The sequence below is a fragment of the Gymnoscopelus braueri genome (assembly GCF_963280865.1).
Source record: "Gymnoscopelus braueri genome assembly, chromosome: 9".
NCBI lineage: Eukaryota > Metazoa > Chordata > Actinopteri > Myctophiformes > Myctophidae > Gymnoscopelus > Gymnoscopelus braueri.
The window spans coordinates 8,510,882-8,523,208 of NC_137610.1; the positions used below are offsets into that span (position 1 = coordinate 8,510,882).

General features: G+C 43.9%; 1 protein-coding gene across 2 annotated transcripts in view; it reads right to left on the minus strand.

Moving 5' to 3' along the window:
* insc (INSC spindle orientation adaptor protein) overlaps window positions 1-11,775 on the minus strand; it is an 88,809-nt gene extending 77,034 nt beyond the window's left edge. The window contains exons 1-2 of one of the 2 annotated variants that reach the window (XM_080436737.1): window positions 11,539-11,775; window positions 11,353-11,477 (exon numbers count right to left, since the gene is read on the minus strand). The gene's annotated coding sequence lies outside the window, so the exon portion shown is untranslated. Of the gene's footprint in view, window positions 1-4,816; window positions 4,882-11,352; window positions 11,478-11,538 lie in introns of those variants that run through there. The other variant, XM_080436738.1, reaches the window with a different exon arrangement.
* Window positions 11,776-12,327: the final 552 nt, after the last annotated feature.

The window sequence follows — 12,327 nt, forward strand, 5'->3', positions numbered from 1 at the left end:
AGCCAATGATAATTTTTCCCCTTCAGCCAATCAGCAGTTCACCAGTCTTAATGTGACGCGACGGGACTTTTGAGACAGCCATACCCAAAATGGGTTGCCTTTTTCGGGTACAATGGTGTCACTGCCCGCCCCTACCGGTTCTCTAATTTTTTTTTTTTAAATAGGCTTTGTCATGATTAATTGACCACATATATGAAGTTAAACAACTAAATTCTATCCAAACGATATCTTATAAGTAAATTCCGTGCCTCAAAATAGAAGTTAGAGAGCTTTTTGAAGTAAAAAAATAGCGGAGAATTGGCCGCACAAGAAAAAGATGGCTGCCGTTCGTGTTTTGGGCTCACTCGAACTCGCCACCTGATTGGCCAACGTAAGCTGTCAATCACAGAACAATGAGCGACGACGCTGATAGGCCCGGCCGTTTGGCATACAGAGCCAATATTGCAGAAAGGCGGATCATGCCAGACTCACTCCTGAAATGAAATGGAATTGAGATTTCCGGAGGGAGGGTTTACCAGGCTAAGTGGGTGGTACATCACTGTCAGATGTCATACACGACATACTTGAGGACACAAAACAGATGAATACTGTTCTAGCATAGTTTTAGGTACCATTCATTATGATCTTCAAGCCGGACCACAGGCACGTGGCCAAAACAATCCTCTGAAGCGAATTCCCGACAAGCACTGGGAGCTTTCCCTTGTCAGCAGCATCGCTATAGCTTGATCTTCTACCTGTCAATCAAGTGAAAGAAGATGACCTCACCGGTGTGTGTGTGTGTGTGTGTGTGTGTGTGTGTGTGTGTGTGTGTGTGTGTGTGTGTGTGTGTGTGTGTGTGTGTGTGTGTGTGTGTGTGTGTGTAATAGAGTGCCACGGGAAATGGCATTGGCTCAGTCACTGCCTCGCATGTCAGAGAGAGACCCCAGCAACTACTGTATGCACAGACGTCGGAGAGCAATCCATAATCACAATTTACAGCCAGCTGTCTGTCTCTGTATCCATCTCCGCCCACGGGCACCTGTCATGTAAATAACTGACCTCATATCCAATGCTGTGGGTCGTAAATACTCCCAATTGACTGAGATACGCAGGGGGGATCGAGAGACAATGTTGAGGGGTCTTTTCAGTGGGCCTTGGCTGACATTTGGGGGCCCGCACACGTGGGAAGACAGAGAGGCAGCAGAGTGGAGGACGGCAGGGAGACGGCAGGGAGACGGCAGGGTGGGGAAGAGTAGCTTTGTTGTGTGGCAGCAATTCACTACAGCTGGTTAACATTAGGGGGGGATTGGTTGGGTTTGGTCCGTATGCATGTGTGTGTATGAGACAGAATGAGAGAGAGAAAAATAAAGGGAAGAGAGAGAGAGAGAGAGAGAGAGAGAGAGAGAGGGGAGAGAGAGAGAGAGAGAGAGAGAGAGAGAGAGAGAGAGAGAGAGAGAGAGAGAGAGAGAGAGAGAGAGAGAGAGTACACATGCCAATGAGTGTGAGTGGATGCACAGTAAAAGCATCATTGTTAATTTATCCATTCATTTTGTTACACCCAGGATTTTTCAGTGTGGGTGGAGGGTACTTCCAGCACCCAGCTCTAAGCCAAGAAACACAGACTCTACTTTGGGACAGGGCGGGAGTGTTTTAGAGGTGTTTTTTTCTCATCTGTTAACTCACCGCACAACCCAGAGAGCCTGGAGTAAATGGAACACACGTGGGGTCAGCAGCACGATAAGTAAATATCGCCAGCAAGAATCACAAGGTATGCAAGAGAGTCTTCCACATGTGACTGCCCGAGCACACACATGGCACTTCAAAAGCGATTTCTGTGCTATTTTTTCCACCATGGGTGTGCAAAGTAAACACGTGTGAGAGTTTTAGGTGTGTAATTGAGTCTGGAGTGCAGTCTGCCATGTCTCATTTGACTTATATACAGGAATAAATGAAACAATTTCATCCCAATGTGAGATATCCACCACCATTTAAAAATGTTTGGTCTGCATTTCTAGAGTCAATGGTCTCCATTTCTTGTTTAGCGCCTTTATCCAAAGTGCTTTGCAATGTGGGTTACATTCACCCATTCGCACACACATTCAGACAATGATGGTGGAGGCAACCAAGCAAGGCACCGACCTGTAACAGAAGTGGTTAGGGGTTCAGTGTCTTGCTCAAGGACACTTTGACACGAATACAGTAGGAGCCAGTGATCAAACATTTTGGTTCCCAAACACCCCTGCCTTTACCCCTAAATTATTTTCATTACTCACTAGTGACACTAGTACTGGCCACCTACAGTACGTATAATATAATTATTAGTTCACGAAATAGCTTTATTTTGTATAATATCTACGAGAAGTTCAAGTTGTGGCAGTGTCTGTGGACAGGCGGTGTCTGTGGCAAGCGTGTGTTCATAATATGCCCAAAGTACTATGATAATGGGTACTGCACTGTCATCTGACATATACAGTAATGGGTAAAATGGGTATAACAGGTATATACCATCGGGCATTATTCCCAATGGGCATCAGCATACCGTAGTTTCATTGCATTTCACAAATCTAGTTGGATATAGGCTTGTATGTATGAAGCAGTATGACTCAGGCGCTGACAGTAGTAACAGCCAGAGTGGGGGTTATGTAAACAGTAAATGACACCAGTAGAGCAAGGGAGTAGTAGTAGTTACTTCTTTCATGCGCTACCACCCCCCCCCCACCTCCCGAGGGACTCTCACTCTCCACTGCATCAACACTCAGGCTGGAGGAGAAAACAAATCCCGACCTTTCTTTCTCTCTCTTCTGCGAGAATCTCCAGACACCAAACAAGAGCCGGAACTCCCCATTTCCTAACACAACCATCTCCCCGGTGAACCATTACACCCACAAAGCGCCTAGTCGTCGTAATCACAGGGGAGAAACAGAGACAGACAGAATGAGCAAAGCCCAAACAAGCAGAAACCTCCCTGCCAATTAACGGGTAGAAAAAGAGAGGAAGATAGAGAGTGAAATGATGGAGGTCAAGACCAAAGAAAGAGGCGCTCTGAGCCCAGGCTCTAATTCAACTGGTCTGATATTGATTTATCTCCCAGCCTGAGGGCACCAGAGCGGCTGCCATATTGGGCCCACCTACGCAAAAATTTATACCTGCACTTTCTTAATTGAGTGTCCTCGTTTGAGGAGAGCCTCCACTGAGTCATGGAGCCAGGGCTCTCGCTGATGTGTCAACAGACACCATTCCCACAATGATGCAGCCCCGAAGACGCAAGTGTGACGCACAGGCCGGAGTCCATATTTTGTCAAGAAAGAAAGTAGCAAGCTAGTATCTTGTACAATTATTCCACCCCCCCCAAAAAAGCCACCAAAATAACTTTATTCACCAAGTGATAATAATACGTACATTGTCATGGTGGTGTAGATGCAGAGATATATTGACAACTAGAACAGTTTCAAAGCACATAGCTATACTGACACCCATGACACAGTAGCGTACAGGGACAGGAATACCTCCAATATAACGCCAACATATATATCAGACATATGACATGAGTGGTTTTCACCACTCTAAAAAACTACAATTCCATCTGCTTTGTGTTATCTTTCATCTAGCTTCCTGGCATGCTAAGTGGTTAACATGTTTTGTCCTACAAGTTAACATGTGATGAGTGTCCGAGACAGGCTGCCGGCTCCATGCTGGGGACCATGTCTCTCCTCTTACTGGGGTCAAGGGTCAACAGCTGGGAGCTAGCCAACAGAGCTTTTGATAGTGGCCTTGAGGTTACCATGGCAATCCGTCATGGAATGTTTGTAAAATTGCTAGCATCTGTGATATCAAATCTCTCCACAATGATACTCCACATTTGATACTCAGGGAGTTAGCATTGCCAAATAATTAGACCTACATCCAACATTCTTTGACTCTGTTGTGTTGAACGCTGTTTATCAAAGCATCGGATCAGCTGTCTCAGTAGCCTTGAGGAAATTATATAAATGGTCAAAAGAAGGAATAAATCCAAAGCGAGCTGCAGAAGCTTTGGTTGGAGAGTGAGAGGTTGGAGGGAAGGCTGAGCGATGTGAGCTAGACGACTGCAGGGAGGAGAGAACCCAATCTGACCTGATTCCAGCCCGGCCACACAGAAAGAGAAAGAAGGAGGGCTGGAAAAATAGCAACGGACAAAGAAAGAAACTACCTCACCCCAAAGAAGAAAACCACTGATGGAAAACAATGGACATATGCCACGTCAAACTCCAACTAGGACCTGGAACTCAACTGGACTATATTAACTAATCAGGGAAAATGCAGAAACGCCAGTTTCCTGTTATTGTGCGCTATTAGTTATCAACTAAAGCCTTTTTTTTACTATGTATTTCTATCCAACATTTGTTTATTGATGCTGCAGTATGACCTCACAGAGACACTGGGCAGTAACTATGTCACAGGTTAATTTGTGTCCGTTTAGTCATGTTGCAGGCAAGTTACTCAGCATGAGACCACCTGTCTTCTAGGTGTAAACTTAGCAGTAAAACATATTATTATATGAGCTCATACAGTCAAAGCTAAAGCACAGGATCATGGTCCATAACCCTAACCCAGGGTAAATTTTGACAGTTAACCACTTAAACCCTCTAAACTTTCTTTTCAGTCTGCACCAAATCTCTTCTAGACCTAGATCTGCTATGATGGCTAATGGTGTTCAAGTGGTTAAATGATTTTACTCTGCGCCATGACAGACAAGGGAGCCACAAGGATAGCTTCATGTTTCCAACTTTAGCTCTGGCTACAAAGCTCTGTCAGCCACACCCTCAAGGACACACGTGCACGGTCACAATTAACTCACCACATTTTGTCTATGGGAGCACTCTCCTGACGACTACCAGACAATAGATGTAGCAGGGGTGTGACTGGAAAGAGAGGAGAGGTTTTTTATAACGGAAACCCCCAATTACCCCCGCCTGTGGACTGAACCTAATTAAACAGTGTGTCAGTGCAGTGCACACACCCACATGTGTGGTTCACATTAGTCAAGCCAAGCCCCTCTCCAGCTCCAGCAGAACAGCAGACAGTTACAGGAGGAGAGTGGGAGACAGCCACTGGTTTACTTTAAGCTCCAGTTCACTTTGCAACTTAACGGTCACAATGTTGTGACAGCAGCACCAACCCCGCTTCTCCACACACCTCGTTGTGTAAATGGTAAATGGCACAGGCTTCTGTGGTGGTGGGTGAGTGTTTTATCTCTATGCCCCCAGGATGATAGCTAAGGTGCTGGGCTGAACAGACAACTTATAGAAGATGGTAAAGCCTGTGCACTTCACACTCTTTAACACCAATACATGTACTGTAACCATATGTGGTTTGATCCCTGGATCTTCCCACTTTCCACTTTAGGCAACCCATAGCAGATGTATTGGAAGTTTCAACCAAATTCACTGAAATGCTTGGATCTTCATATACATATAGTATGTCCTGTACATACTAGTCCTACACACACACTGTAACATCATGAAGTCAGACCCTCTCACTCTCTCACACATGCGCACGCGCAAGCGCAAGCGCACACACACATACACCCCCCCCCCACACACACACACGCACACACGCACACACACACTCACACAAACTTTATAAACAGGGTTACGAAGTGCTTTACAATAGTAAGATGAAATACAGCCATGAGGGGAAAAAACAACATAGAGTACAAATCTAACATTAAAATAAACATAAATAAAAACAAACATGAAAAAGTATATAAGAACATAAATGTGGATAAAAACTATGAAAAGGTAGAATGTATCAATAAAATTAGGCAATTAAATAACATGACCATCGAAGGACAAGTAATTACTGTCAAAGTAAAGAATTACACCCAGATTACGGACCACAGTCGTAACATTGATCGACAAGCTGCAAAGGTGTGACTGGAAGCAGAGGGTGGAATTTGGGGACCAAGTAGGAGGATCTCAGATTTTGCTACCAAAAGTGTCACCAAAAAATACTAAAATGAATATTACACAGTGTGACTAATGTCAGGAAAACGTGGGGATCCGGGACATCATTTGCCTGCATCACCGCGTTTTAGTGGGACGTATAACTGTGTATCATCTGCATAACAATGAAAATGGATGTTGTGGTTGTGAACAATGTATGTGACCAAGGGGAAGCATGTAAATTGAAAACACCTCCCCAATAACCAAGAGAAGCTTCTATCAGTGCAGCAAGAGCGGAGCCAGTCATATGGCGAGTCCCTGATGCCAACCCATTTTACCAGGCGGTTGATTAAAATAGGACAGTATCAACAGTATCAAGTGCAGAGCCAAGATCCAAGTCTAGGAGTACTCAGGCAAGTAATAAATCATTGGGGAACTTTAATAAAGTTATCTCTGTGCTTTGGAAAGCAGAAGCACGGATGCCAAGCAACACTGAAAATCCCCCCAAACTCTGTTAAAATGTATTATGAGATCAATTGAGTGGACATGGTCTTTTCTAAAATGTTTGATTAAAATGAGCTTAGAAATCGGTCAGAAAATATTTAAAGCCAAGAGGTCCAGTGTCAGTGATAGCATCTTCAGGAGTGGTTGAACAAAGGCACTTTTAAGACTGGAAGGAAATTGGACATAGAACAATTAATTATAGCTAAAATATTTGGACAACTGTCTATAAAACCTCCTTGAAAATTCGGGTTAGAAACATGGCCAGTGGGCAAGAAGAGTATGGGAAATGATTTCTTCCACGTTTGGCATAGAAGCCTGGCCAAATTGGGTAAGCAGAGCAGGGAGGATGGGACATACCCCAAGGTCTATGAGCTAAGAAGGCCTGATGGAACGATGAGCAGAATTTGAATTAAAATCATGAGAATGGGAGGATGTAGGAGGCTTGGGAGCAGGACAAGGGAGCATGATCTGAAACATTGTGCAAGACAGGAAATGTTATTATATCGACATTATTCAGGACCAGTAGCAGACACAACAAGATTAAAAGATTCATAGTTTGATCAAATCTGCTGCTAAAACAGATGAAGAAGGGCAGCAAACATGGATATGAAAATCACCAACAATAAGGCATAATGACTCATAGATTATTCTATAAAACCTGAGCAAAGTTTAAGCCTTAAAATTAGGACACATAAAAGGGGGGTCTTGCCTTTAATTGAAATCTAAGAATTTCACCTGACAGAAGCTATGGAGAGAGATTGAGGAACATTTTAAATAAATAAATAAGACCACGACCATGTCCTGTCATTCTAGGTTGTGGAAAACAGGCAAAGTCAGGGGAGCAGGCTTCCTTAAGGCCTTGTCATCAGGACTCAGGACTATGGTATGGTCCACGACAGGCAAAGACCTCAAAGTTGGACAGGGAGTCGTGACGAGGAGTTAGAGCCAAGGGCAGAGCGCTTCCTTCTGACCAACGGATTCCCTGCCGTGCTAGAAGACTCTCAAATTAGAGGATTTATAACTTTAAACTGGAGATGTCGTAGAAGACCATGATGAGCAGCCTATGCGTACTGCACCTAAACTTGTTTTGTTTGGCTAGGCCAATATGACGTCATTCAGAGGTTCGGGTGGGCGGGCTCAGAACTAAATTTGGGTGTTCTGTGCATCAGAGATTTTCAGAAGTTGGTCAGACATTTCGCATTGTTTCCGCAATCATTCAGCCCAAGCAGCTGTAGTTTGGAAGAGACACCGAGACGACTTCCAGGAGGTACTAAGGGCCGTTTCACACTAAACGTTTCCCAGATCGAATGCTGGCCTGCATTCACATTGGCCAAGATCCAATCGCACCAGAGAACACATGCATATACACCCCCGATCCTACAGGTGGCGGCATGCACATAGTGTTTCTTCTGTGGACACAGACGTCATCAACTATGCGACAATGTTTGTGTTGGTCGCGCATAAATATAGGGTTGCGGCGGGGGGTGAGTCAACGCACTGAGCGCTCAGCGCGTCAAGGCCATGGTCAAGGCACAGACCGCTGTGTTGTTGACGGACAACGGATGTACGCTTATGAGAAACAACACAAATAAAACCTGGTGAAACACTTGTGTGCATTAGCGCAAGATGAGGATACAGGAAACATTCAGTCTAAATGTCCAGTTTGCTAACCTTCACAACTACTAATACTTTTGTATTTGAAACTTTAAATTTCTCTAAATATTATAAACTTTCACGACATTTATGAAAAGGCAACTATAGTAGCCTATACAGTGAAGTCCGACTGAATGACTGAAACCTTGTATTGTGAATTGTACTTCCATGTACTGTTTCTCATGTCTCATGTCTAAATAAAGTACATCAATCCAACGTCTTTTATTTTTTGACTCTCTTGGTGTGGGGAATCTGGGGATTATCTGGCACATGTATGTATCTGTCAGAGAAATTGCATCATGAGTGAAACGGCTATAGTCCTTGGGAAACCATAAACCTACGTAGGCCTACATCTAAATGAGTTACCATATTTACTTACACATTTCAAATTACAAAGCCTTATAAGCTATATATTTCTGGGATGCATAGTAGCTGAAACTCCACAAGATACCCACAAGATATACTATATATATATATATATAATATATATATATATATATATGTATATATATATATAGTTGCTGTCCTTATATGGCCGTGACACGGCCTCTCTTTTATCTCTCGCGCTCTCATTCTTTTTCTGTATGTAATGTTTTATATAATAAAAAAAAAAGTCTTATATATAAATATTGCGGGTTTTAGTGCATCATCCCGCAGACTCATTTTATAATTTAATGATGAAATTAACCCGTTGGATGCGGCGGGAGTAAATGTTAAATGAACCCATGGGATGACAAGGGACAGAATGGGATTTATTTCTTTATTGCGGGAGGGAGCGGCGGTCAGTAATTAACTGCGGGATCCGGCCATGGTTGAACCCCTGTGGATTGATCTGCGACGTGTTTTTGTTGGCTGTTTTTGTCGAGTTTATATACCGTCACCTATTCCAAATAGCGGGCCACTTCCGTCTAATGGTACGCTTGCTTTCACATTGCAGCGTACCGTACCCGAAAACGCATGATCCGGATCCGAAACTGCCTCCGGAGGTGGTTTCGGGAACGGAACAGTTACCCGTTTCGGGGGACGATTCGCAACATTCACACTAGCCAAGCGGTCTGGAGTGCGCACCCGGGACCCGAGTGTGAAACGGCTCTAAAACCTCTGAAATCTCTCTCTAATGACCATTCATAAACACAACCTATCGCTCTGTCACAAATTCCCCACAGCATGTCGTGGTCACGATATCCAGGTATCAACTGAACCATCAGTTCCAGCTGTGCTGTTGGCTGTAGTGTACACCCTGCTCGAGCAAGTCTTCTATCGCCACCAACAGCGTGAGCCATGGTGAGCGGGGTCTAGCTTCCAGAACACAGTGGCAGTATAAAATGCAGTTTTCTGTCAGACGTTTTTTTCGGGTCGGGAAGCCTTCCCGAACCGAACTGACTTTGGTTGTTCTGGTGTAGTATACAGCTACCTGGTGTAGTATACAGCTACCTTAAATCCTACCTTTAAGAATGACCTATAGCCTATAGCTGCCAACCTAAAGACGAGGCTAAAGCTAGCAACAGTTTCTGGTTCATAGCCGACAAACTAACAATCCAACTGTCTGAACATTAAAATCCTTTGCAAAAAATATCAGCAAACAAACCAGGATCTAAAATTGAGACTTAAAACTGGATAAAATGTCTCTTACAGACAAACAGCATGCGCTGCCTTGTTAGTGTACACATACACACAGTAAAGAAGCATGCCCCCCCCCCCCACACACACACGCACACGCACACGCACACACGCACACGCACACACGCACGCACGCACACACACACACACACACACACACACACACACACACACACACACACACACACACACACACACACACACACTACCACACCCACTCGCATAGACAATCCTGCCTGCCCATCACCACATCACACACACACGCAGACCTGTGGTAGAAAGACATGAGACCAGTGTCCTCATCATTACTGTCATCCACACTGTAATCAATGTCCTTTTCCGTGGCAAACAAACCCAGTATCTACCGCACCCACGCATCCCAGATCAGTAGACTATACCAGCTGTAAGCCACTATGGTGTTTAGCTCCAATGTGACTCAGGGAAAAAAAACACACACAATGCATCTTTTCTGCAATAAAACACAACAAAGGAACCAGATTCATTTAGTGGTTGGTGGTTACCCCCTGGCATTGGTCTGCAATGGTACATGGAATATTGAAAGGTATCATTGCCTTTCTGGAAGTATGGCCAAAGTGAGATATGGGGGGTAAAGGTGGTTGTTAACCACTTTTTATGGTCATGTCATTTTATAGATGACCATTTTCAACATTTTGTTTTTCTATTTATCCTATCTATTCCTATCAATCTATTTTATTATTTATTCATTTTTTTGGGTAATTTTTTAATATAAATATGTACCACAAATAGCAGATCTACAAGCTATCTACATGTTTTGGGTATTCAGATCAGCTATTTTCGCTATTCATTGTATGGGGGTTAAAAGACAGACTTGCATGTGCAAAAGTTCAGTATGCAAGCCCTGTAATCATAAGAAGTGCAAAGGATAAGAACGCTAAAAAATAATAATGCAATGTTAGGGACATACTGTAAAGAAGCGTGCAAGATCAAATGCAATAGACTTGTTCCTTTTCCAGAAGTCAAAACTAAAACCACAGGTTAAGTGGCTTTGTTCACATGAGAATCTTAGAATAAACTGAATAAAAAACATCATATAAACAAAGGTTCCAACAAATCTCAATTCAATTGTTCAGTGCAATCTGTTATATAAAGGCCTTGCAGTTATAGACGGTATGGCAACAGTTCATATACGATCGGTAAAGACTACTGGCAATGGCATATGGGTGCCCATATACATTTTATTGTTGCCCCTTTGATTCAGAAACAGCTACCTACAAATTCCTCTCTTCCAAGTCCACACTGATGACATGAAAGAGCACTTGTCTTCCGATTAGAAAAGCCTTTGATACAGCCTTTATCTTTTGCATTCAAAGCCCCCCCCCTTTGAATTGCTTTCCCTTTAAATCCTGGAAGCACCTTGCACATGTGATGACAGCATTGCCTTGAGAGATTCTATTGTGCTGCATGCCGCGGTAACCTACTCAAAGCTTTGACCAACCAAAGGGCTGATTGTACACCTGTCCCACAGAGTGTCTTTGAGGGAAAAAAGAACAAGGCTGTGTTCTCACATTCAGCTGAAACCTTACTACTGTTTGTGATGTTAGTTTGAAGCTAGGAGTTTTTTTTTTTACTGTCAATTCTAATACTTTTACAATTCCAGTGTGAGTAGGTTAGACAGTTTTTCCGGACTTACCCTGTTGTTCAGTTGGTCAGTTCCCAAAAGGTCAATAGTTCCCAGGGGGGTTCATTGCAGTTGCTTGTGGTTGTTGTCCTCTGTCATGCAAAGACACCTCTCTCTCTCTTTCTCTCTCTCTCTCTCTCTCTCTCTCTCTCTCTCTCTCTCTCTCTCTCTCTCTCTCTCTCTCTCTCTTTCTCCCACTTTTATTTCTGTCTGTCTGTCTGTCTGCCACCCCCTTCTCTCTCCGTATGTCTTTTCAGTCTATCTGTCTTTCTCTATCCCCCTCTCTCTCTCTCTCTCTCTCTCTCTCTCTCTCTCTCTCTCTCTCTCTCTCTCTCTCTCTCTCTCTCTCTCCCCTCTCTCTCTCTCTCTCTCTCTCTCTGTGTCTCACTCTCTCAGACTCTCTGTCCTCAGAGCCCCCATCCAGCTCAGACACCACCGTTGCCTGCCAGAGTACAACTGAGTCTTAATGTGACTGGCCTTTAGGTTTTTCTTTTGGGGAGAGAGGGAAAGAAAAAAAAAGAAACCCAACCACATCCCACTGTCAGTCAAGTCAAACGGTGAAGCATAGTTTCAGCCGGGCCGCCTTCCAAACAGACATGAAACTATTCTATTTCGGTCTGCCATATGAGCAGTGGCGCTGGATCTTTTTTTTTGTTTTTTTCTTCATGCAGAGTGAAGTAGGGAGTTGGAAGGGGGGGGGGCTCTGTGGTGGAGCATGTAATTGCCAAGTGACCAGTTATGGAGAGATGTAATTGTACACTTCGTCAGAAGGAGAGTGACTCCCAACGAGACGCGAGGTAAAGGACCTTTAAAGAAGTCATAGAAGTAGGAAAAGGAGAAGAAGAAAAAAAAATACATCGCAGGCCACATAAATAAATGAGAGCTGGGATCCAGATGTGCATGGAACAGAGAGAGAGAGAGAAAAGGGTGGGGAGAGCGGCGGAGGAGAAGAAAGAAGTTGGGGAGGAGGTATAGGGATGGAGGGAG